This window comes from Lissotriton helveticus, chromosome 11 (assembly GCF_964261635.1).
Source record: "Lissotriton helveticus chromosome 11, aLisHel1.1, whole genome shotgun sequence".
In the NCBI taxonomy this organism is placed as follows: domain Eukaryota; kingdom Metazoa; phylum Chordata; class Amphibia; order Caudata; family Salamandridae; genus Lissotriton; species Lissotriton helveticus.
The window spans coordinates 387,165,170-387,191,043 of record NC_136072.1 but is presented as its reverse complement, the minus strand read 5'-3'; positions in this window follow the sequence as shown (position 1 = coordinate 387,191,043).

Below are 25,874 nucleotides of genomic sequence, written 5' to 3'. Positions count from 1 at the left end.
CCAAATATCGTCGTCTGTGAGATATATGTCATCCACATACGAAAAAGCATCAGGGTCGAGTGCCTCCAGAATAGAGACAATTCGAGCGGTAAATACACCAGGACTATTCTTGTAGCCCATTGGAAGACGCCGGAATTGCTTTTGGACTCCAGCGCTTGTAAAACTGGTCCATTGGGAGCTAAAGCTGTCCAGTCTGTGGGCATAAAAACCATTGGATATGTCAAGCGTTGTCTTGAAACGCTTACGCACTAGACTATCCACTAGGGCAGAGCCGTGGGTATTCTGTACTGCACAGTTACGGCAATGCGAGTTCAAATGCCGGTAATCCAAAACCAAACGATATGATCCGTCAGGTTTATTCACAGTAAAAAGGGGATTATTCATCGGTGACACACACGTTTCAATAACTCCCTGATATTCCAATTGTTCAAGGATTTCCGCGACGGAAGATTTTGCTTCACGCCGTATGGGATATTGAGGTTGAGGCTGCGGCTGAGACCGCAACGGTATTTCGTGGCAAGGCGACAATTTATCCCAACCACATTGGTTACGGTACAGAGCCGGCGCGAGAGCCCGAGCCCACTCTTCTGCAAAATGCTGCGCATGCTCTTTCGAGACAGTGTTCGCGAAACTGGGTAGGATTACCTCCTCCCCTCGCGGCGCCGCGAGCACAAAAGGTGGGGGCCAGTCAGCCTCCGAAAGTAAAATATCATATGTAGAAGACAGATTCTCCCAAAATACACCTTTAACGGTACGCTGTATGTCACCTTCAATTAACAGGACAATTTCATATAGTCTTTCAGGGGGAGCAAGTCTCGTATCCGCTGTTTCTATCACAACGTAGACTTCAGTCGCTGTCACCCTCAGTAGTGGACGCAGCGCCTCTCTGACTATTGTTATCTCCGCCGCGCTGTCCAGCAAGGTCAGAGCCCAAGTCAGATTCCGAAGCCGCGTTCTCACTATCTGTGGCATATCGATGCGCTGTTAAGGCTGCGACTTTCTTTTTCGCAAACTGCGGACGCCTAGGCGTAGAATCCTCCTGCTTCACTGCGCCGTCCGTCTGGCGGGACTGACCACGTCCTTGTTGGCCACCACGTCCACGTCCACCCCCTCCTCCTCCACCGGTTTTCTGGGCCGATGCGTCCTGAAAGGAACGAGGAGAGCGTTGATCAGAACCCTGAAAACGATCAGGTGATTTAATCATCGCGCGGTCTCGCAAATCATAAACTTTTTCGGATGGCGCAGGAGCTTCAATTGCAGGAAAAGAACCCTGAGTCTGCATTGTCTGCTTCCCCTGTGTCTGTTTTTTAGGCCAATTTTGTTTCTTGGACTTTGGCTGGGCATCTGTCACCGCAGATTGCCCCTGTGGTTGTTTTTTCTCCTTCACTGGAAAATATTTCAGACCTCTACTTGTGCGGCCAATTGTTTTATAAGCGGCCACTACAATCTTTGCTAACTGGCGGGGTTTGTCGGCATCGGGCAGAGCAGCCAAAGCATTCGACACCTGAAAGTTAACTGCATCTCCTTTAACATTGGAGAGAATGAGATCACTTACAATCTCAAAAGAACCACACAGGCGCATACCCAATTCAACCGCTGCCTCTGGACCGTGATCATTCTGAACACGTCGAACGATTTCAGGCAGGGCAGTCATAGACGGGGTGCCGAAGCACCTTGTATAAACTGCCGCAAATGTTTTTCCCCAGCTGTCACAGTCAGCAAGTTCAGGAGTAATATCCTTCGGGAGAGTAATCGTCAACATTCTATGTTTATCAGCAGGAGTAGAATTCGGAAAAACCGCTTCCAGTTGATCAAACTTCTCCGCTAGCCAGAATGGGAAGTCATCGTTGTCAACAGGACGCGCACCAAAAACCGAATTTACCATAACAGGATTGAGACGCATTCCGCCTCGTTCCATGGGAGCGGCCGCACCCCCCTGGGGACCACCAGGAAGATGTCGACCGATGTATTGCACTAAAGCACGAATCACGGAAATGGAAACTACATGTAGCCTGCGAATTTCTGCCAGGGTACAAGCCCCGTGATTCGGGTGCGGGGTAAAGCCACCCAACGCAGGCCAATTAGTACCTGGAATAGAGAGTGGACCTAACCTCGCACGGGACAAAGAGTGGGGGAGGGCGCCATCAAACCAAACTCGATGCTGCCAATGATCAATAGGTATTTCCAATGCCCTGTATGGCGTATATTCAGCCGGGACATCCGAGGCGGTGTAGGAGTGGTACAAACCAGAATTAGCGTCCACAGCCGGAAACGTAACCCAAGAGTAAAACAACTCGTAAGGAAACGCCGGATCTGCACTTACCACGAAAATCACAGCCATCCCATCTACTGGGACCTGGTATGTCTGAAGATGGTTGCGTATCGCTACGCGACTATGCTGCGCAATAGCCACCGCTGCCGCCATCACAGAATTGGAAACAAGAAAACACAAAGAATACTTTGTAGCACAACTGGGTAGTAATTCAAAGAAACCGTTTAAGTAAGAATCAAGCTTGAATAAAGACCTATTTCAAAAAATAGGTAGGTTTCACCAACACCCCGTTTTCCGGAAACGGACGTGAAGGGGTTAAGGCATGAACGATAAACTACTCGAGTGTCATGATATAAGACCACCGAAACCGTTGGGCGCCATGTTGCAGGGTTTCTGTACTCACACAGAACTGTGCACAGAGGAGTGGAACCTCGGCAAATTAGGATGTCCCAAAACTTACCTTAGCAACCAACTCACCCCTTACCTAGCTAGCTACAGTGTCTCATTGGACATATCAAACACCCAATGTTTAGACAAACCAGAACATGAACTTACAGTACCTCAGGGTACGTGGGACTCATGAACACTCTTTCGTTATATTATCATTACAAACCAGAACTTGGAGTAAAGAAGACACATGTGCATTTGAAATGTTTATTTACTAATGCCGTCTTCTCAGGCGCAGTATCTTTGATAATACAAGTATACTTATTATCAGTAGCAAAATTATTAGCATAGTTACTAAGACATAAAAAGCGAATGGTGACAGCATGTTAACATGCTGTAATGAATAAGAGTTAACAACACTTATATCTCACCCTCCCTAACACATATATTATATTATTATCTAAGAAGGTCTCTTTGGGTTGTTTTAGGGCGGGCCCATACCTTAGTGTCCTAGCATGAAGGAATCACATCAGCATACACCAGCTCTCTCTGCATGTGCACCGCATCAAGTGTGTTAACAATTCTCGTGCAAAGCAATATCAATCCCGCCTCAAGCCCAAGTTGGCAAAGGCTGCACTTGTGTTTTGACTATGAAGGCGTGGAGATCAGACCTCATAACAATTCCATATCGTGTTGCTCCTGAAACTTCAGCACTCTCCGTGCAGACATGTTTTATTAAACAAAGCAGATATCAGAGCAATAACATATTATTCTCACATTCACCACGGCAAACTACTAGGTTGAAAGCTAAGTCAACAATTAAGGGTCGTGTGCAGAAGTTGCAAGAAAGGAAAAATGGCGTTTAAATCTCAAATGTACCTATGCTAACTTAACACGATATAAGGATATATAGGAGCTATACAACAAAGGGTTCATAGTGCAGGCTAGAGCCATATAGCACCTGACATTGATGTGCTCTCGTCTCCTTCCTGACACACTTAGGCTCTGGTTATAACATATAAACCTGATTTTATGAGTTAATTTCACATCACTTGATTATAAGTTGTGTGCCTTTTCTTTTCCCGCCTTAATCAGGTGTGGAAGAATCAAACACAATTTTTCTGTTCCAAAAAATTGCCGGAAAAATTGTACGAGACTTTCGCAGTAGCTCATTCCAATTTTCTTTTTTTTATCCAACGGGAAAAGCATACAAAGCTTCCTTTTAGAAAAAAAAGTCTTCTTCTCTCCCATATACTCCCCACCCTACCCTGTTACTGTCCATGCCACACCCCAGTAGCTGCATATATTGCCCACCCTCTTACAGTAGAGCACATCTAGTGATCGCGTACCCAGCGCTCAGCTATGAAAATGCCCTTCTACGCATTCTTTTGGTACCCAGTCCAAATTTAGTTAAGGGACTCTGAACACCAGCACTTCATACTTTAGCTACATCATCCCATTCTAATTTATTCATATTCATTGGAATTTTGAGTTTCTATGCCAATGTACCCAACCCTGGCCCCCAGAATCTCATTGCTTTCTAGCTTTGGAAACCCAATGCAGCTATGCCAGGGCATATCAATGTAATTGACAAAGCTGCATGCTGGTTTAATTATAGACCAACCAAGTGCTTAGTTTCTAAAATAAATAAATACATAAATAAAGGGGCAGAAAGGTTTTCTTTGGAAGCCCCCACCTGCAGAATAGCTGGGTTATCAAAACCAGCAGTGCTACCTCTTGATTTCACCTCATGTCTATTTCTTCCACCACCCTACACTTCCTTCTCTATCTCACTCTTACCGGTTTTAGTTCAGCCCCACGTTTTCCATTTATCACTGCTTTTCTATCTTTCAGTTCCTCCTTCTTTTGCCTGCCTAAATTTCTGCCACTTTGTATTGTACAGCGTCAACGTTTGAAGGTAAAATACGAGTGCTCACAGCCTGCTCAAATTAAGCACTGGCAGCCTACACACACCCAAAGACCACAAACATTAGCCTTAGCCCAGACTTGCGCACATCCGTTGTGCACAGCAGAACCTGGGCTGTTTATGACCAGACAACAAATATTTGCCTGGGACAAGTTAGAAAACCACGAGCTTTCCACCGCTCGCGACCTTTAAGCCGTTATTAATCCATGTCTCCTGGAAATGAAAAGCAGATCACAGAGTAAAAAATGATTTCTGCGTTCGTGTTATTTCCGTGGCAGAGCAATGGATGATGTTCGCGGACTGTGCTGATAGCCAGGCGGTAACGGGCAGGTGGAAACCGAGGCTGGGATTTGAGCCAGCATTCTAGTGAGGCGGGGTGCCTCGCGATTCAACCTTTCTCTATCTGTAACTGCCTCCAGCCTTGGCCTCTTTTAATGTTCCTGCGACAAACAGGCCTCAGGAATTGCGGGTATTCGATAGGCTAGCCTGGAATTCTCTTTCCCTTGAAAAGTGAGAAGTGTAGCCAAGGTCACACAGCTGTTCAAAGTCGAGGCAGACAACTTTGGGGATTGTGAGTACCGAGTTCTGACGTGTCTTGGGAGATCAAGATGAGGTCAATTCGAAATCAGACCTTCTGTTCTTAAATCAGCATAACATTGCAGGTAATGAGGTAATGTAATCTGAGATGTCACGAGTATAAGCCAAGATAGATAGATAGATGGATAGATTTTGGTGCTCAATTTGCTTATAGGGATATAAGGTTTAGACATAAGTGGATTGCTGGTCAGATTATTCTTGAACAGAAGAAACTACTGGTTCCAAGTGATATAGACCCAGATTTATTAACTTTTTGCGTCATGGTTGAGCCAATTTTTTGGCAGTGCCTCAGCACAAAATGTATTTTAGGATTTACTAATCCAGATGTGTGTGACTTAATGTAGGAGAGTAGGGTCTGCTTTCCTATGGCCACCCCAATTTTTGCTTTTTGCTTCACTGGTTTTCGACTTAATGTGGCTGTGGGCCTGCTAATCAGACCCACAGCCTGCTGTTCTCTCTCTAAATTCACATACATGTACTTTAGGTACATCACCAATTGGGTATTGGATCACCTTATGAGCCCCTGTACAGTGTACTATAGGTACCCAGGGCATAGGTGCATCACAGGCCTACCTGGGGCTGCAGCATATTGTTTGCCACCCCTGGCTGGCTATCCAAACAGACACAACTGGCTGATCACTCAGCTGGGGCAAGGTCGTGTAATCACCCCTTGCTTTATATGCACCTATAAGTCACTCCTATGGCAGGCCTTAACAATCCTGGAGGCAAAGTGCTTGGTTTTATGTGAGATGGTGCTCTAGCATGAGCTGAGCCTGTCTGCAGCTTTCGGAACCATTTCCTTATAGCTGTTCCAGGATATTGCCATACCATATACTCTTAAGTGCATTATAATCCTTGCGGTTATTGCTAACTTTGGTTTGGCTTTATCAAAACATGTCGTGTAAGGTGTCATACACTTTGGAATACTACCCCCTTGCCAGTTCTGGCGAGGGGGTAGCATTCCACCCTTCTAGAGGGAAAACACATGTTACTTTACTTAAACGCGGTTAATTCTAACCAGAGCCCCAGCATCACAAAATGGATGCTGCTGCCACCGACACAAGTCTGGCCTCCTGCTGCTGACAGAAACTTGGCTGGGGAGGCCTGGACAAAGGATTCCCTGTCACATGGAGGTGTCACACCACCCCAGACAGGGGATAGTGGATTGAGGCAGGCAGGGCGAGTGAAACTAGACACTTCTTGGGTCACACAAGGTGTCCCATGCATAGCCCGGTTCAAACCGGTGCTGGGGCACTCCAGACCCAGCTCTGGTGCAAAACTGGACAAAGGGAAAAGGGTGTAAACACCCCCTTCCTGGGTCCCACCCATAGGAGGGACCTAGCAGGTAATCCAGCCCCTTGATTTGGAATAAAGGTAGGAGCTGTGCCCATGAGCATTAGATTTATCCTGACTGAAACTTTGATACAGAACTCTGGACCCTTCGACATCCCACTCGATGTGGAAGACTGAAGAATCTCCCTTGTGGTCAAGGAGTGACCATCCCTGTGCAAACTGGCACCATCTAGCGCCCAATGGTTTGCTTTGTTGCAGTTCCCGCCAAAACTCGAGCAACAGAGATCAACAAGACTCAGCTTCCCTGACTTCTAACAGCCCGATCCACAGTCCCAGCGAATCTGAGACCCGTGGAGGAGACGTGAAGCGTGGGGCCGGCCATCTTGAAAAGACTGCGAAGTGCTGACCGTGCAGCTCCCGAGGCACCCTTGAAGCTGTGCATTAGGGTTTGAGAAGCCCCAGCCCCGAGCAGCTCGTGCACCGAAGATCACCCCTCCACACTCACCGAGTGCTGTGTGGGGCCCTTGCGTCTGTCTAGTCACTTGCCCGTTGGCTAGTGGCCTCTACGACGACGAATCTTGAAAACTACTCTTCTAGTCTGGTTACTCTGGACTGGCCCTCGCTCCCCTGAAAAGGAGCCATCTCTCTGACCTTGCTGGTCCGAGTAAAAAGCGATACGCATTCCTGCGTGGGTTGCATTTGCCAAGGCCTATTGACTCCGATCCGGAAGCCGACACTGCCGATAGCGAGAGCCTTCGTGGGACAACTCATGATCCACTCCTGGTCATCCTCGGTGCCCCAGAGTCCACAGCGGAGACAAGCTTCACGACAACCACCTGATTGCGCCCGACATCGCCTCGTTCCTTCCTGGTTCCTTCCTGGTCACTGGCTAGTGACCCAGACTCTGTCCCCTCTGCTTTCAGGTACTTCACATCTTCAATCCACCCTTGGATCCAACCGGACTCTTCTCTCCTGGCCGCCTGCAGCATCTTCATCTCCAGGCTCCATAGATCTACATGACAAAACCCGACACACTTTGGCACCTATGCACCCGCTTCCTGTGGGTGAGGTAACGATTGAACACCGGTGCTCCTGTAGTGGGTTACACCTCTAGTGTCCTAGTTTTAAGTGGCTACGTTCTAGTCCAGTCGGAAGACTCCTAAAACAGTCACTTTGTAACTTTTACGCACCATTGACTTTGCATTGGTGCATGCGTGTGCTTTTAGCGCTGCACCCGAATCCCGCGGGCTATTCCCGTCCTAACTACAGTTAGTCCAGTGTAGTCCCAGCGATTCCCAAGGCCCTAGGCCTTACCACTGTTCGTAAAGTGGTTCTTATACCACTTATTTAATATATATTGTTTGAGTGGCCACCGGGCCTATCCATAATTGTGCAACTTTCATATGTTTAACTGTGCTTTTGTTTAAACGCTTGTGCCTCTGCACTCATAAAGAGTATAGAGGATTATTCTAGTAATAAATACATATATTTTTATAATATATAACTTGTGTGGTGTCCTTTCATTTGATATTACAGGATTGCATATGGTAAAACAGCTGGCTTCACAAGCCCTCTTGAGTTTAGCCTAAGACTGCTTAGTCCATGCTACCATTAGGATAGCTTGTCTATAAGGTTGACTTACAACCACCACCATAAGGGATTGTTTGGACTGATACAAGGTGCCCCCAGAATTGTGGACATCGTACATCAGGCAAACTTCTCACACTTAACATGGGATTTTACCCAAAAAGTAATGCAACGCAGCACTACCCTGCGCCAGGGAGCCGTTACATGGATGGAGCATGGAAGTACCTGTGCCTTTACCCATGAATTTCAACACAAACCCAGATTTACCTAAGTGTGTAAACCTGGATATGTGTGAAAATTGTGTGCCAACCGGAGGCTGGTGTAGTGAGGAAAAATACCTTTATTCCCCCATGTTACTTCCTCTTTGCACACATATAAAGAGGAATACACCTCTAACAACAGTTGTTGTGCATCATTTCCTGCACAAAAGTATTCTGACCACAACACTGCCTTGAGTAATAGCACACCGATACCTGCATTATAGCTAGGCGGGATTACCTCAGATAAAGGGTGCCGAGGGAGTGCACTGGCAATGCCTCACTGTAGCATGGAATCCCACAGGGAGGATGTATTGAGCGAAGTGCTCCAGAGCTTCACTGAGTAGCCACCATCTTTGTTTGTGGTGTGTATATACGGTCCCCAGTAGGTAGTTATTGTTAGGAACTTGTTCCATAGGAAAAGCTTTTTATGACTTGCCTATAACTTTGGTGCTGTTTGACGAATCCTCACCAAATGTTTCCTAAATAGTGTCACGGTAAGTCTTGTTGCACATGGAAATGTTCTGGTAATTAAAATATTGTGTTGGGCCTGTGCCATCCCCCCACAGCCCCGGGGTCCACCATTTCCCTGGGGCACTAATTATAATGAATGCGGGTGGCCCTACTTGGCCTGCCCGCACCCGTGGACTGCCACCTCCCAGGGGCTGACATAAATAAAAGTAATGCGGGTGGCTAGCCTGGTCACCCCGCTGCCCCACGGCAAGTGTTTATTAACCCGTTGTGTGCTGGTGATGAGCTCAGCTCATTATGAGGCATGGTTGAGCTGCACTAATGATGAGCTGAGCTCGTCACAGCCGTTGGAACGTTCACACGTGGGGATAATTTCCCCGCTGTGCTGAACATTCCAAAACGGGTGTGGTCATGACGATCTCCACTCGTCATGAGTGCACCTCCGCTGTGCCTCATCAGGAGCCGAGCTCGTCACCAGCACAGCGGTGCCGCACGGGGCCCCCTCCCCCGCACAGAGGGGGGAAAACACCCCGCAGCGAAGGGGTTAAGAAACGTGGGGTGGCCCATGTGGCTGCCCCTGCTGCCCCAAGGACCACCACCTTTTTTGTATTTTTTTTTTTTTTTTAAAATATTTATAAAGCGCGGCTGTCACCTGGCAGGTATCCTGGCGCTGGTAGCTACTCCTGGGAGTTTATTGCCGGGGGGGGAAATGACTATGGCTGGCCGGTATATTAAAGGGGTGAAGGAAAGAGCCATGTTTTGATTAGTTTCCTGAAGGGGAGGAGATGGGGGATTTGGCGGATATCGACAGGCAAACTGTTCCAGAGCTTGGCTGCAGCTACTCTGAACGATCTTCCCCCCGTCCTGGCCTTCTTACATCTGGGCACTCTCGCAAGGCAGGCAGTTGTGGACCTGAGTGTTCTGGTGGGGGTGTACCAAGAGAACAGACGTTGAAGAGGTCTGGGTCCTGCACCGTGTAGTGCCTTAAAGACCAGGCAGAGGGCCTTGAAGGCAACGCGTTGCTTCAAGGGCAGCCAGTGCAGCTCGGCCAGTGCAGCGGTGGCCGAGGATCTCCTGGTCCATCCAAGAGCCAGTTTGGCTGCTGCCGACTGCACTCGTTGGAGTCTGTCCAGTAGTGTCGCAGGAGATTCAAGCAGCAGGGCATTACAGTAGTCGAGGCGACTAAGAATAGTACACCTGACTACTAGTGCTCTGGCGGAGGCAGGTAGCAAAGGCAAGACCTTGCGCAGTGAGCGCAGAAGGCCAGAGCAGGTAGCGACTGTTCTTGAGACCTGCGTTTCCATGCTCAGTTGGTAATTAAGCATGACGCCCAGGTTACGAACAGTGGTGACAGGTGACGGGTTGTTGGAGTTTTCCGGGGGCCAGAACTCGGCGGGCAGAGGGCGGGGTATACGACTCGCAGGGCAGAACAGCACCTCGGTTTTCGAGGCGTTGAACTGAAGGGAGTTCTGTTGCAACCAGCTCGCGGTGTCTCTTAAACATTCATGGAAGGCTTGCAAGGAGATGGAATCTTCGCCTTCCCAAGAGAAGAGGAGCTGGGTATCATCAGCATAGTTTACTGTGGTCATGTTATGTGATTTGATTAACGTGACCAGTGGTTTCAGGTAAACATTAAAAAGAATCGGACTGATAGAAGAACCCTGGGGAACACCGTGATGGACAGGGAGAAAGACCGATTGAAAAGGGGGAGGGATACGGCCTGTTTTCTTTCGCTGAGGTAAGAGTGAAACCAGATCAGGGCCGTGCCGTCGATCCCTACCTCTCTCAAGCGCTCGAGCAGAATCCCATGATTGACAGTATCGAATGCGGCAGACAGGTCTAATAAAATCAGGGCCACGGCTTGGCCCCTGTCTGCGCGCATTCGAAGCTCTTCCATGGCCGTGAGCACAGCAGTTTCAGTGCCATGGGCTGGGCGAAAACCAAATTGGAATTCGTCCAGAATGTGGTGCTGCTCGAGGTGGGCTGAGAGACATTTACTGACCCAACGTTCGAGCACCTTCACCGGGAAAGGTAGGAGTGATATGGGGCGGAAGTTGGATAAACATTCAGGGTTTAGCGTGGGTTTCTTTAGTAGCGGGGTGATAAGCGCTTGCTTCCAGGGGCGGGGGACGAAGCCGCGGCTGAGGGATTGATTACAAATCATCCGGAGAGTGTCAAATAGTTCGTGCCCACATGCTTTCCAGATTTTCGGAGGCAGAGGATCAAGGGGGGATCCCGAGGTGATGCCCTGTGCAACTTTTTCAAACTCGGTTTGAGAAATAAGGGGGAAAGCCAGTAGCCTATTCATAGGAGGGCAGGCTGACCTCAGAGAGTCAGAATTGGTGGGGCTAACTTCGGGAAGGGTAGGATAAGTGAGTGACGGGGGCGTTGCCAGATTGTTGATGATGGTCTCAATTTTGTCAGTAAAAAACTGAGCAAGGCTGTCACAAAGGGACTGAGATGGGGGAATAGGGTTTTTAACGCAGTCGGGATGTAAGATGTTGTCCAGGATCTGAAATATACTTTTTAGACTGTTGGCCGCGTTGGCTATGGTAGAGCAGTAGTAATTAGCTTTACTCTCTGCGATGGCAGATTTGTAGTCACGGAGTGACTTTTTCCAGAGGATTTTATTGTTGTTGCAGTATCCGTGTCTCCACTTTCTCTCAGCCTGTTTGCAGGTTGATTTGAGGATTTTCAGAGAGTCGTTGTACCAGGGAGCGGGTGCTCTACCTTTAGGTTTACAGAGTTTAAGAGGGGCAACAGAGTCTGCGATGAAAGTGATTCTCGAGCTAAGGGATCTGTAGTTATCTTCCACCGAGCTGGTGGAGGAAAAACATTCCTCCACCTCGAAGACTTTGGTGGAAATGCTGAGTTTTTCTAAAGCTTTCCAGTTCCGATAAGAAAATTGTGGTGGCGGGTGATTTTTGGGCTTACTTGTTGTGGCGTTATTGATGTACGGTTTGATGAGCGAGTGGTCTGTCCAGCTCATGGGTAGAATGTCGCCTACTTGAGTTAGACCCGGGGTCGAGAAGATAAGGTCAAGCCGGTTGCCTGCGGAGTGAGTGGGGTCCTTTATCAGTTGGTAAAGCCACACACTATCACAGGACAGCAGAAGGTTGTCTAGACCTGTGTCGAGGCTGCCGTTTGGCCAAAGATTGAAATCTCCTAGGAGTATAAGTTTATTATGAGAGGTAGCCAGGTTGGTGATAGTCGTGAGGAATGCTTGCTGTTGCGAAAGAGAAAAGGCCCCAGGTGGACGATAGCAGATAATCACCGTAAGGGTGACTCCTTGGTGGCAGTTTATAGTCAAACCAAAGGGCTCGATTCCGGGTACGGGATCTATGTCTAAGGTGTTCATTTGCCACGAGGCTCGGAAGATGACGCCAACTCCGCCACCGCGGCCTTTGGGTCTGGGGAGATGAAGAATATTAAAATTTAGCGGGCAAGCAGCTTCTAAGTCGGTCTCACAGTTTGCATGTGTCCAAGTCTCGGTTAGGAAGAGTACATCCAGATGGTGTGAGTCTATAAGGAGATTGATTTCAGTGGCATGCTTCGGTAAAGATCTGACGTTCAAAAGGCCTCCTACAATTAGGTCCTTGTGGGTGAAGTCAGTTACAGGAGAAGCAGTTTCTTCAAAGATGAGCTTACCTTCGTGAGCATACCCTCGGAGATTAAGCAGTGCATCCCGAGTATAGCAGGGGGAGAGTGGGCTGTGTAGGGCAGGGTTTGTGGCGCTAGGCGCGTCCTCGTCGCGGACGAGCGCAGACGAGCTTGCCTTAAGCGCGCCTTCGGCGCGCAATCGGCGAGCCCGCTGCGCTCGTCCGCTGCGCTCGTCCGCTGCGCTTCCGGTATTGACACATGATTTATAGTGGTCGCTAGTGACGTAGGAGGGGGCGTGTCCAGCAAGAGGTGGGCGTGGCTATCGTTCTCCCTCGGCGGTCAATGGCGCCAAGAACGAGTGTTTTTCCTTTCCCTAACAGCTAACAATCAGCTGCTGTGGAATGAGGACAGTGTGCAAATCAGGTATTTTTAAAATCAATACACAATTACAAGTTTAAAAATCACAGTAAAACGCCTCCCGGCTTTTCGCCTCAGGAGTTAGCAGTCTAGTGAAGCAGCGCGAGTCAGCGCGCCCTATTTATCACAGCGGAGGGGGCGTGTCCAGCAAGAGGTGGGCGTGGGCTAAACATCACATTAATGCAAGGATCTCACAGGGCACCCTCTCAGTACCAGGGACTGCCACCTCCATGGAGAAAGTCCTTCAAATTAAGGGTGGGGCACAACTCCCCGCAGCCTCAGGAACCACCACCTTCCCAGTGTTGTGCACTGCAATGGAGGGGGGTCACATGGCCCCCTCCTAGAGCTATAGATGGCCCTTAGGGCCACCACCTTAAGGGCCGGCTCCTGTTTTGTCCCGGGGTGCCCACCGCTGGTTTATTGCTTTTTTCTGTGGCTTGGCAGGAGCTTTACCTCTCCCGCTAAGTCACAGCAAACACTCTGCTTCAAGCATGAGTGGAGAAATGCTCTTGTTTGCTGGAAGTGGAGCATTCATCTGTTTCCCTGCCTGCTCTCATGCGAGCAGGGAAACAGATGAACTGCTTTCATACACAGGGGGCTGAATGTTTCGCAGCTCCCTGTCTGCAAAAGTAATGCTCGGTCCTGCTGGAGGTGGGGAGCCAACAGTGACTGCAGGGCATTCAGGCTCCCTCCGTGGTCCCAGTGGAGAGTGGTGCCCTAGGGGCACCAACAGAAACAAGGCCAGGCCCACGGGATGCGATCCCCCGGGGCTGAAATTGGCCCGGGGAGGGGGGCCACGTAGCTATCCTCCACATTGCTAAATTGCCAGGTCTCAGTAGATGGGTCTCAGGGCCATAATTGTCTGGGCCGCCTGGACCCCCTCCCATATAAAAAAAAATTAAAGGCAGGGTCCTAGCGATTGGCATCCCTTGGGGCTGATATCATCCCAAGGAGGGGGACCACGTGGCTCCCCTCCCCAGGGGGTTCTTTCTTATCATCTGCTGCTGGCAACAGAGATCGTGTTCTGAACGTTTAAAAACTAGAAGTATATAAATTGCCTAAAACCTGCCTATTTGGCCTGCCCCCATACATTACCGGTATGCAACGTCTTCCTGCCCCATTCGCAGGATGATGGAAAGCCCACTAAATGGCCTCACCAGGCGTTTCCCTCCGATTTTTTAAACATATTCCTTATGCCTAGCAATACGATAGCAATTACACCAAACAAAGATGCAGTTACTTCTGCAAAGTAGAAATCATCCAAGTGTGTTTTCTCTGCAGTTCCACTTTGTAAAGTTATCTGTTGAAGATGCTCGAGAAATAATCACATTGGCAAAGTTACAGAAACAAGTGTAAAGAAGAGAGGCAGCGGAGTCGGAACTTCGGGTAACTTGCTTTATTCTTCGTTATCCCTCCGGCATTACTGCCCAGCTCCGAATCCCCAGCCCCACTGCGTTCCAGGTTCCACACAAGGAACCACGAGTGCAATGCTCTAACCCAAAACATCCCCCTTCCTACAGACAAAATACACAAGAAAATAAGAATTGCATCACAAATGCATGAAATGAGAACAAGGAAATCAAATGGGAGAAAAATCTTATATAAGGAATGCGAACAAGAAAACATTAGGGAATGAGAAAATTAACATGAAGTTAAAACAAAAAATGTTGAATCAAAACATTTCGTAATCGCAAAACTTTGCAGGACTTGATTTGGCTCTGAAAGACGCTCTAACAGGGGTATCCGAAACCGAGCTCCCCCTGGTCAGAGTAGGTCTTGAAGGATGTGTCACAACTCTCCTGCCCTGAGAAAATTCAACATTAGACTAAGCTGGGTCAACATGCACACCCATCTTCCTCCCAACATATTCCATTCTAGAATTAGGTACAACAGAAATGAAACACATGTTCCAAGTTCTCCCATTCTCAAGTAGCACGACATTCTTCCCCACCTTCCTAACCCAAATGGGTGCAAAAAAATGTGACCAACCTTTGTGAACAAAACCACTTCTTTTAACTCTCACCAATCACCCACCTGGACCGACGAGACCCGGTGTCAATCATCAATGGAATCATACCTCTCCTGCACCGCTACTCCCACATTTGCTACCTTAGCCAACCTTGCAGCATCAACAGTTTTCCTTTCCTTCCATTCCTTATTGAGTTTGGAACCAGCAATCCTTACCCTTAACAAAGTAAAAGGGGACATTCCAGTACTAATATGGGGGGTAGTACTCATGGCTCACAACATGTCATTCATTGCCTCTTTTCAATGTAGACCATTAATGAGTGCAAGTTGCAATTGGTCTTTGATGCAACGCTTTACCTTTTCCACAAGATTGTTGCTACGAGGGTAATAAAGAGAAGTTAAATGTGCTTAATGCCAGAATTAACAAGAAATGTCTGCATTTCCCTAGATGTTAATTGGGTTCCGTTGACGGTTATCAATTCCTCTGGAAAACCTTCCCTAGAAAAGGTCTCTCTGAAAAATTTTATGATGACAACTGAGTTCACATTGTCTACAAATCTTACTTTCGGCCATTTTGACATATAATCAATGAAGACTAATGCGTACTTGGGTGTACTGCCCCTGACGACAAAAGGACCCGCTACATCAAACACCACCAGTGGCGACTGTTTGAGCGGGACAGTCGTAGACCCGGCGTGTGCTGTATATGAGCACCAATGTCATCATCAATGTCCTCGTTGGTGGTTCTGGTCCCCTCCCAGCCGTCCTGGTGGTAGAGGCTGTGGCGCAAGGATAAGGAGTGTCTCCGGTGGCAGCTCCAGCCCCTGTTTAGCCCTTAAGAGGTTTGTGGCTGTTGTGGAGTGGCCAGGAACCATTTTGTAACATGCAGTTTTCCAGTCAGGGCATTGCACACGTCATTGAATTGCACTGCGAATGCCCGAGCACAAGCTCCATCTCCTGTAAAAAGTTGAAGCATAGCATGCTGAACGTGGCGGCCATCTTCGGTGAGAAAAAATCACCCAATTACTTTCATGCCTGAATTTTCATCGGTGACAGGCACACATTTAAAGTATACAAGGAATTGGCATACTATCGCGCATGAATTGCACCATAATACTCTAACTTTAGAAAGTTTACAAGCTTATACTCAAATAACAAAGTAAAACATATGGAACTTGTCTGCGATTTCACAACAACTAAAGCATAATAATTGGTTACCCATCTACCAATTTCTTATGGAGAGAGCAGTCCCCAATTCAACTGGCAACAATGGAAAACAACCCTTGAGGCCTACTTGGAGGCAATTGATAGTGATACCTTCCCCCCTAAAAAGAAAAAAGCCCTTCTTGTGTATAATTTGGGCACTGAAGGTCGCAACATTCTGAAAACCTTGCCACTAGAAGTTGTAAGTTTATTTACGTCAGGTGGTGAAAATGGCAAATCTTCAACAGTGATTGACAAGTATGCCTCCATCATTAGTACTCTAGACAAGCGTTTTATTCCTAAGGAAAACACCGCTCTCGAGTGCCACAAGTTTCTCCAACATTCCCAGCTTCCTGGCAAATCTATTGATGACTTTGTTGCTAGCATCAGAATGCTGGCTGCCACATGCAACTTTAGGGAGTTCAGCGATGAAATTATCAGGGACAAATTAATAGAAAGGACATATAATAAGAAGGTTCAGGAGAAACTTTTGTCAATGAATGACCCGGATTTAGAATCTGCGCTAGAGCTAGCAAGGAGTATTGAACAATCACAAGCCTGTATGAAGGAAATAAACCAAGGTTCCAAATATATGGAGGTTAGACACTTGAACCACAAATCCTGTCCTAGACAGATTGTCAAAGGAACCAACTCAAGTTCTTCACACAGTGGCAATGACCAACTATCTATACCCAAGAGGGAGAATTCAGAAAAGTGTGAAACTCATGTTTCCATTGTGAGAGCAGGTACCATCTGGGGAATGCCAGATTCTGGTCTGCATTAACTCAAACATGATTCATGTGTGGGAGAAAAGGCCATTTTGCACTTATCTGCAGAGCTAGTGTTAACCAGCGATCTGCTCTTCCACAGTCAGTCAAGAACATTGAGGAAGGTTTCTGTGATTCTGATAAAGAAGATAATGAGATTCTTATGTTGTCCTCAACAGATCTGGTGGAAGGTGTGGTGGTAGATATATCATCAATGGACGGGTTGCTCAAGATGAAGCATCCATCTTGCACAGCCTTTGTAAATGAGAGAAGCGTAAAATCTGTAGCAGATTCTGGTTCTCCCTTCACTTTGTTGAATAAAAAAGGACCTTAGTGAACTTAAGAACATTGTCGTGCATGAGTCTCGTATTAAAATCTTTGCTTATGGCAAGAGGGTGGTGGCCTTAGAGAGATTTGATGGTAATTTGCAATTTGATGGCAAACATGCTGTGTGACCTGTGTAGATTGTCTAAGATGGTGCAACTTTATTGGGGTGGGATGAACAGGGTGAGTTAGGAATTATCTTAGACCTCAATTACCCTGACATGGTACTGACAAAACAGAAGGGGGATTGTGTTGAATGGCCAGCGGTTAACACATTTAGAGTATTCTTGCGTAGTTAACCACATGGGAACTGAGGAATGGGTCAAACACTACCCCATAACTTTTTGTGAATGTTTGTGAAAAAACAAAGGTTTTCAACACTGCATAATATTGAAACACAATGCAAAAGCTGTAGCTCACAAAGTACGCCGAGTACTACTAAGTTTACAGGGTGAATTGAAAATGGAGCTTGACAAACTGTGTTCTGCAGGGATCATATAACTCATTGAAAGTTCAGAGTGGTTGGCACCCGTTGTCCTGGCGCAGAAGGCTGACAAGTTGATGAGACATTGTGTGGATCTCAGGGACCTGAATTCCAAAACCTGATTGTCCTTGATTGTCAATTGTTGCCCATAAATGAGATGCTATCGACTTTGGGCAATGCTAGATATTTTACCTCTCTGAATGTATCCTCAGTGTACCACCAGGTTGAATTAAGTAGAGATTCCAGGCACCTGACATCATTTGTGATGCCTGAAGGGTCATTTCAGTTCATCCGAATGCCATTCGGGTTGGCATCAGCATGCACTGTATTTCAGCGGTTGATGAATAAGCTTCTAAAGGGCATTAAAGGTGTCATGTTCTTCCAGGATGACATCCTAATTTTTGGTAAATCCATGGGAGAGCATGACAGCAGGGTGAAGACAGTTCTAGATATCATCAAAGGGAGTGGGTTGACTGTAAGAAAGGAGAAATGGAAGTTTGCTCAAGAGGGTGTTGATTATTGGGTCATCATGTATCTGGGAAGGAAGTCGAGTCCAAGGTAAAAATACTTGATGTCATACAGTGTGCACCTAAACCCAAGAATAAGGACCAGCTCTGTTAATTTCTCGGGCTGGTAGAGTATTATTCTAAATTTGTTAAGAATTTTTCTGACAAAACCAGTGAGTTACGTTGTCTCCCGAAGAAAAACAAAAAGTATGTGTGGGACGACGATTCTGAGAAGGAATTTGAATCCGTCAAAATGGAAATTGTTAATGCTGGTCCACTCAAAATGTTTTATATTAATGATGAATGTACAAACCTTTGGTGGATCTGTTTGGGGCAGAGCAACTCCGTGCATTGCCAAATGGCAGTATAGACAACAAGGATATCAGTATAAATTGGAGTATGTGCCTGGTGCTAAAGACTATGTTGCCGATTGGCTCTCGAGCTTGCCTTTGGATGACAACGATGTAGATCAGGAGGATCATGAAGAGCCAGAAATTGTATGCTCTATCAGCGACACCATGAATGGTGCGTGGTCTGAGCAAGAATGGTTGGATGCAGCATCTAGAGATGAAACCCTTCAGGAAGTGATGAAGTGCATGGTGAATGGTTGGCCTTCAGTTAGGAATATTCCATCCTCATCGCCACTGTTAAGAAGAGAGGCAGCTGAGTCAGGGCTTCAGGTAACTTGCTTTATTCTTCGTTTTCCTACCAGCATAACTGCCAAGTGCCAAATCCCCAGCCCACCGCATTTTAGGTTCCACGTAGGGAACCATGAGAATATCACTCTAACCCAGCAACAGGTCAGTGGAGAAATTTTCTCAGCATCCTTTACACTGTTGTAGTATCGGAGACGCACTATACATTTACCCAACAAGGTGGGACTTACTAATTAGCCAGTAGAAAGTACTTAACTTGAGTGGAGGTGTTGCACAAAATGGTTGCCTCTTCTTCGATAAATATGCAGGGCAGGATTCATTCTGGCATGATGTTCATATCATAGAAATTAAACCTCAACAAATTACAGTTAGGAAATTAATTGTTAAACAAAAAGGTAGAAATTCACAAAAAAAAAGGTTACAGGGATGTTATAAGAAGGAAATATAACTTAAAAATCCTTAGACATTCAGAGACAAAAACAAAGGTTACAGGGACGTTATACCTAATTTTAATTCTATTTCCTAACTATGACGTGTTTGTTAGTAAATATATATATATATATATGTGCTTGTTTGGAAAATAATAAAAAAACTCTGAAGTAAACGAACAAATTTGCTGTGGTGCGACCCTTTGCTTTCTGCAAGGAAGTGTGGTGAATAATGATGGCGGGTTGCTCGCCCGCGGGGTAACGCACAGCCGATAAGCAGCGCCAGGACCGCGTATTGAGCAGAAGGTGAAAAAAAAAAATATATATATATATTCACTGAAAAAAACATAGGTTTCCGGGACATTATAGTTAGAAATGAGCATTTAAAGAACTGTAGAAATTCACTGAAAAAAACACAGGTTTCAGGGATGTTATTGTCAGTTGGACATTTCACTCGTACAAAACCAGCTAAATTTGGCTGTTATAGTTAGTTCAGCCTACTATAACTCGCGCCCCTGCAATGTACTGCTGATGACGTCACATATTACATCATTCATGACATGGTCAGTGACATCACTGATGACATTATCCATTGGCTGTGTATTTCTGTAATGTTTAAATATGTGTTATATAAAAGCCAAGGTGTAGTGATGAATGAGTGGGTGCAGAAGTGTCTGGATGGATGATTTAGTAGGTGCATGACTGACAGTATAAGGGAGTGATCACATTTGTCTTACTGGATGCATGGGATAGTGACTGATACAGACATTCACACATTTTAGTTTGTCAATTGGTGTAAGCAGTTGCATGGGTTGGTGGGTAGCTAAATGAGGATCTATAAGGGTTATTGTTTTGTTGTCTGAGTATTTGTATGGGTGCCTGAGTGTCTGTGTCGGTGGCTGGGGGGTGTGACTCTGTGCATAGATGTATGAGTAGATGATTCACTAGGTGTATGGGTTCAAGAATGCATCTGTGAAGTGCTGTATGGGTGTGTGAGTGTGTGTATGGGTTTGTTGGTGAGTGAATGGATGCCTCAGTGGTACATGTGTGAGTACCTGCATATGTTAAAGGTGGTATATGTGAGTGTTGGAGTGTATAAATGACTATATGTGAGAGTGCGTGATTGCGAGAGTGGCTGTATAGATCAGTGTGTGCTTGTATTAGTTATTGTATAAGAGTGGAAGCATGTGTTAGTATATGTTTGAATAAGTGAGGTGGTGTGTGTATAACTGTATAGGTGAGTAAATGGGAGTGTAATTGATTGTTTGAATGACTGACTAGGTGTGTGAGTAACTCTATGGATGAGTGGCGGTGTGTGAGTGTCTGTATAGATATGTGAGTGCATATGATAATGCTGTATTGATGGTTGACTGCATGTATGAATTACTGTATGAGTGAATGAGTGGATATATGTGTAGACCTAGGAATTAGTGAGTGGGTATGTAGTAACTGGTATTGGTGTGTCTATGGTTTCATAAAATGGTAGTCTGTATTTTAGAGTGGGTGTATACAAGGTTATATTAGTGTATGAGGAGGTGAATCAGATTATCACATGGATGATGTCCTCAGTGATGTCATCAGGGATGTCACTGACCATGTCATGATTGATGTAATATGTGACGTCATCAGCAGTACATTGCGGGGATGCGAGTTATAGTTAGCTGAACTAACTATAACGGCCAAAATTCTCTGGTTTTGTACGAGTGAAATGTCCAACTAACTATAACGTCCCTGAAACCTGTGTTTTTTGCAACGAATTTCTAAGGTTTTTTAAATGCTAATTTGTAACTAAAATGTCCCTGAAACCTTTGGTTTTTTTGAGTGAATTTCAAAGGTTTTTTAAATGCTAATTTCTAACTATGCCTACAAAGGTAGGACATGTGAAGAAAGAGGGAGAAAAGTGCAGAAAGAAGCAAGACACATGCAGAAAGAGACAACAGAAGTCCAAAAAGATTAAGAAAAGTGCAGGAAGAAGCAAGAGATGTGTAGAAAGAACCAACATAGGAGAAGAAAGTCCTCCCGTGCCCCCAACTTTTTGCTGATGGGTACTGGTGGTAACTGACTCTGACTAACCAGGCCTAGAGTCAGTGCAAAACTTGCCCCCTGGCAGGTTTAAGTTGGGGGATTAATTCCCCCTGAATCCTGAGGGTCCCTGGGGGCCAACTAGCCCACCAGGTACCTTCAGTAAGTGCCACAGAGCTGCATTGCAGAGTGATGGTCCGAGGCCAAGCCCCTTTTTACACCTCTCTACAACACAACTCTGTGGCGCTTACTGGACATACCTGGTGGGCTAGTTGGTGCCCAGGGACCCTCAGGACTCAAGGGGCTTAATCCCCCAACTTAAAACGTGCCACAGGGCACATTTGCACACTTGTCACATCAGGCCATGACCACTCCCTGCACCACTGTACAAACGCACCCCCTGGTGCATTGTAAATTGGGGGATCAAGTCCCCTTGACTCCTGAGGGTCCCTGGGGGCCAACTAGTCCACCAGCCACCTCAAGTAAGCACCACAGAGCTGAGTTGCAGAGTGGTGTAAAAAGGGGGCATGGCCTTGGACCACCTCTCTGCAATGCAGCTCCCTGGCGCTTACTGGAGGTACCTGGTGGACTAGTTGGCCCCGAGGGACCCTCAGAATTCAAGGGGATTTAATCCCCCAATGTACAACGCACCAGGGGGCGTGTTTGCACATATATATATATGTTCCCATGATGTGCCCTGATATGAAGACACACTCACAGTAGATAGTTCATCCAAACCTTTAATTTTCAAAACTCAGCATTTTCTTTCCAAGTAGTCTGACTGCGAGACATATATCAGAGCATCATGCTTCTTTCTTGAAGGCTTGCTAGCAGTTCACTGATATAATTACGCAACCTCTCCTCTCACCTGCATGCTTTTGTAAAGATTGCCCTCCAGTGGGGCTCTCAGCGAGTGACTGTGTCATGCATGCTGGGAGTTGAAATAAGTGTAATTCCGATACTCTCCCTTCAGTGGGTTCTGCGAATGATGCCACAATTATAATATTTTTTTTTGACCCTCCAGTGGGCACCAGAAAGCAAATCCGGTTTTTGTTTGCAAAAATCCACTGCGCTGTGCCTGCTCAGATTGGTTCAAAGCAGCAGCCCCAAATTTCTTTCACCTGTTGGTGCAATCTTCCACGTCCGGCCCGCCGTGTTTTAATGTTCCCATGATGTGCCCTTATAAGAAGACACACTTGCAGTAGATGGTTGATCCAAACCTTTAATTTTCTAAACTCAGCATTTTCTTTCCAAGTAGTTTGATTACCTGACACACTTCAGAGCAACATAATCCTTTCTCGAAGGCTTGCTAGCAGTTCACAGATATCATTACACAGCCTCTCCTCTCACATGCATGCTTTTGTAATGATTGCCCTCCAGTGGGCCTCTCAGTGAGTGACAGTATTCATGTATGCTGGGAGTTGAAGAAAGTATAATTCAAATTCTCTCCCTTCAGTGGGTTCTGTGAATGGTGCCACAATTAAAACATTTTATTTGACCCTCCAGTGGTCCCCAGAAAGCAAATCCGGTTTGTGTTTGCAAACATCCACTGCGCTGTGCCTGCTCAGATTGGTTCAAAGCAGCAGCCACAATTTCTTTTGCATGGTGCTCTCTGACGCTTGCTAGAGGTACCTGGTGGGCTAGTTGGCCCCCAGGGACCCTCAGGACTCAAGGGGACTTAATCGCCCAACTTAAAACGCACCTCAGGGCACTTTTGCATACTTGTCACATCAGGTCCCACACCATCCCTGTACCACTATGCAAACCCGCCCCTTGGTGCATTGTAAGTTGGGGGATTAAATCCACTTGAGTCCTGAGGGTCCCTGGGCTCCAACTAGCCCACCAGCTACGTCCAGTAAGCGCCACAGAGCTGCGTTGCAGAGTGGTGCAAAAATGGGGTGTGGCCTTGGACTACCTCTCTGCAACACAACTTCCTGGCGCTTACTGGGGGTAACTGGTGAGCTAGTTGCCCCCAAGGCCCCTCAGGATTCAAAGGGACTTAATCCCACAACTTAAAACACGCCACAGGGTGCGTTTGCACACTTGTCACATCAGGCCACCCCCCTCCCTGCACCACTGTGCAAACGCGCCCCTTGGTGCATTGTAAATTGGGGGATTAAATCCCCTTGAGTCCTGAGGGTCCCTGGGCCAACTAGCCCACCAGCTACTTCAGTAAGCACCACGTAGTTGTGTTACAGAGTGGTCTAAAAAGGGGGCGTGGCTTTGGACCACCTCTCTGCAACACAGCTCCCTGGTGCTTACTGGAGGTACCTGGTGGGCTAGTTGGCCCTCAGGGACCATCAGGATTCAAAGGGAATTAATTCCCTAACTTAGCACGTGCCAGAGATTAGGGAGGGGGCGGGACCTCCTGCGAGTTGCCGGTTTCCTTGTTTTTTTAAAATTTTGTTGTCTGAGGGGGGCTGCGTGGCCCCCTTCCCTGGGCTACATTTTGCCCCGGGGACCCCATCCCTCGGGGCTTGCCCAACATTGTTTTTAAAAATATATTTGGAGGTGGGCCGCGTGGCCCCCCTCCTCAGGCCAATTTTGGCCCCAGGGACCCCATTCCCCGGGGCCACCCTTCTCCTTTTTAAACATTTTTGTTATACGGAAGGGGGAGTCGCATGGCCCCCCTTCCCGGGGACCCTATCCCCCAGGGCTTGGCCATCCTTTATGGTTTTTTTTGGGAGGGGGGCCATGTATCCAGCTCCTCGGTCCAATTATGGCCCGGGGACCCCATCCCCGAGGCCTGGCCATCCTTTTCTTTTTGTCTTAAAGGGGAGGGGACCATGTGGCCCCCCTCCAAGGGGGAGGGTTTACACAACAAGAGATAGGGTGATACAGGTATTCGCAAAGTTTAATCAGAATCCCATATATTTAGTGAGACACTTTAATTTCGTCACATAGACACTCAATCACATTGTTACTAAATCCTCCATTCAGACACTTATACATCCACTCAGTGTTCAAGGCATATTCCTATATATATATATATTCACTGAAAAAACCATAGGTTATAGACCATATATAGTTAGGAATTAGCATTTAAAAAACCTTTTTTTCTCACACAAAACCATTGAAATTCCATATATAGTTAGTAGTACTATCTATATATCGCGCACCCGCAATCCACTGCTGATCATGTCACATATTACATCATTCATGACATGGTCAGTGACATCACTGATTACATCACTGATGACATCTCAAATGAAAAGAAGAGTAAGTATAAGGGAAGTAAACAGAGAGTAATGTTAAAAGAAAGACAGCTATAGGGAGTAAACCAGAGATACTGTTTAATAGATTTATTTACCGAAGAAAAGATGGAAGAGGGTATAATTGTGAAAAACAAAATAGATAAGGAAGTGAAACAAAAAAAAGAGAGTAGAAGAATAACAAAGAAGAGTTTCTTAGAGAATATGAGTGAATGTTCAAAATAAGATTAAAACATGTGGAATAACAGAGAGAAAAAACAGAAAGCAGAAAAGAAGAAGTAACAGAAAAAGAATAATTGAAACAGCAAAGAAATGTAAATAACATAGGGCCATATTATCAACATAGGCAATAAAAGTTTTGCAGCTTTTATCAGCAGAAATGTGTCGCTAAAGCCGCTTTTGCGGCAGAAAACTGCCGCTAAAATCACATTTGCAGCAGTTTTCTGCCGATAAAAACAGCAATAATTTTATTGGCTGTGTTCATAATATGCCCCTTAGTGTGCTTCAACTACACAGAAAAAGCATAATGAACAAGTAGTGAAAGAGTGATCAGTCAAAGACACTAAGAGTAATAGAGATGGAGTGAGTGAACAAGAGTGAGGAACTATGAGAAGAGAGGGACTGAGAAAAGGAGTGGAAGGAGTAGAGTAAGTAGGTAATAGAGAAAGGAATGAGGGAAGTAGCAAAGGCAGGAAACTGAGGGTTAAAGAAATGAAGCTGTGGAACTAATAGTAGGTGAATGTGATAGAAATGTAACGAAAAGAGTACAAAACATTTACCTTATAATTGTCGTTAAGTTAGTTACTTGTTATTTTTATACTTTCAATCTGTGAAAGAGAGAACAAACATTTGAAAAATATTAAAACATGTTTTTAAAAATTAGAAAAGACAAGGGAAAAGATTGAAGGACAAACAGTTTTTCAACAACTTTGACACTTACAGAAGCCTCTGCTTCTCCATGCCCCTACACAGTCCTAAAAATATACATTTTAAACTAACAGTATCTTGATGCAGATGAAGTGAGGCCTATCTTGCAACATGGTGCATCTTTTGCATCACTGCTGCATCGGTTTCATGTGGCACGGGATTTTTACAGCATGACACATCTGCTTAGATGCATCAAGTTGTAAATATGTCGCCACATGGCAAATCTTTTGCACCGCCGCTGCGTCACAAAAGTGACGCACAGCGGCGCAAAAGAGGCACACACCTATCATAAATCTGTCCCTAACATTTTAAATGATTAATTCAGGATGACGATAAGGTCTGGCCTCTCCAGAGGTTTGTTTAAGGTGAGGCCTACTCAGGGTTGCAGATCAAATTTACGCTTGTTGAAGAATACAAAGGAGATAATACATGTGATGGCCTACCAATGAAGTAAGTCATGTCCACTTCACTCTTGAAGAAAGGCCAGACCTCTTCTGTGTCCGTGGACAGACCTAAACTTCATCTGCACAATGTCATTCGTAAACTTATGAAACACAGTTGATGTAATT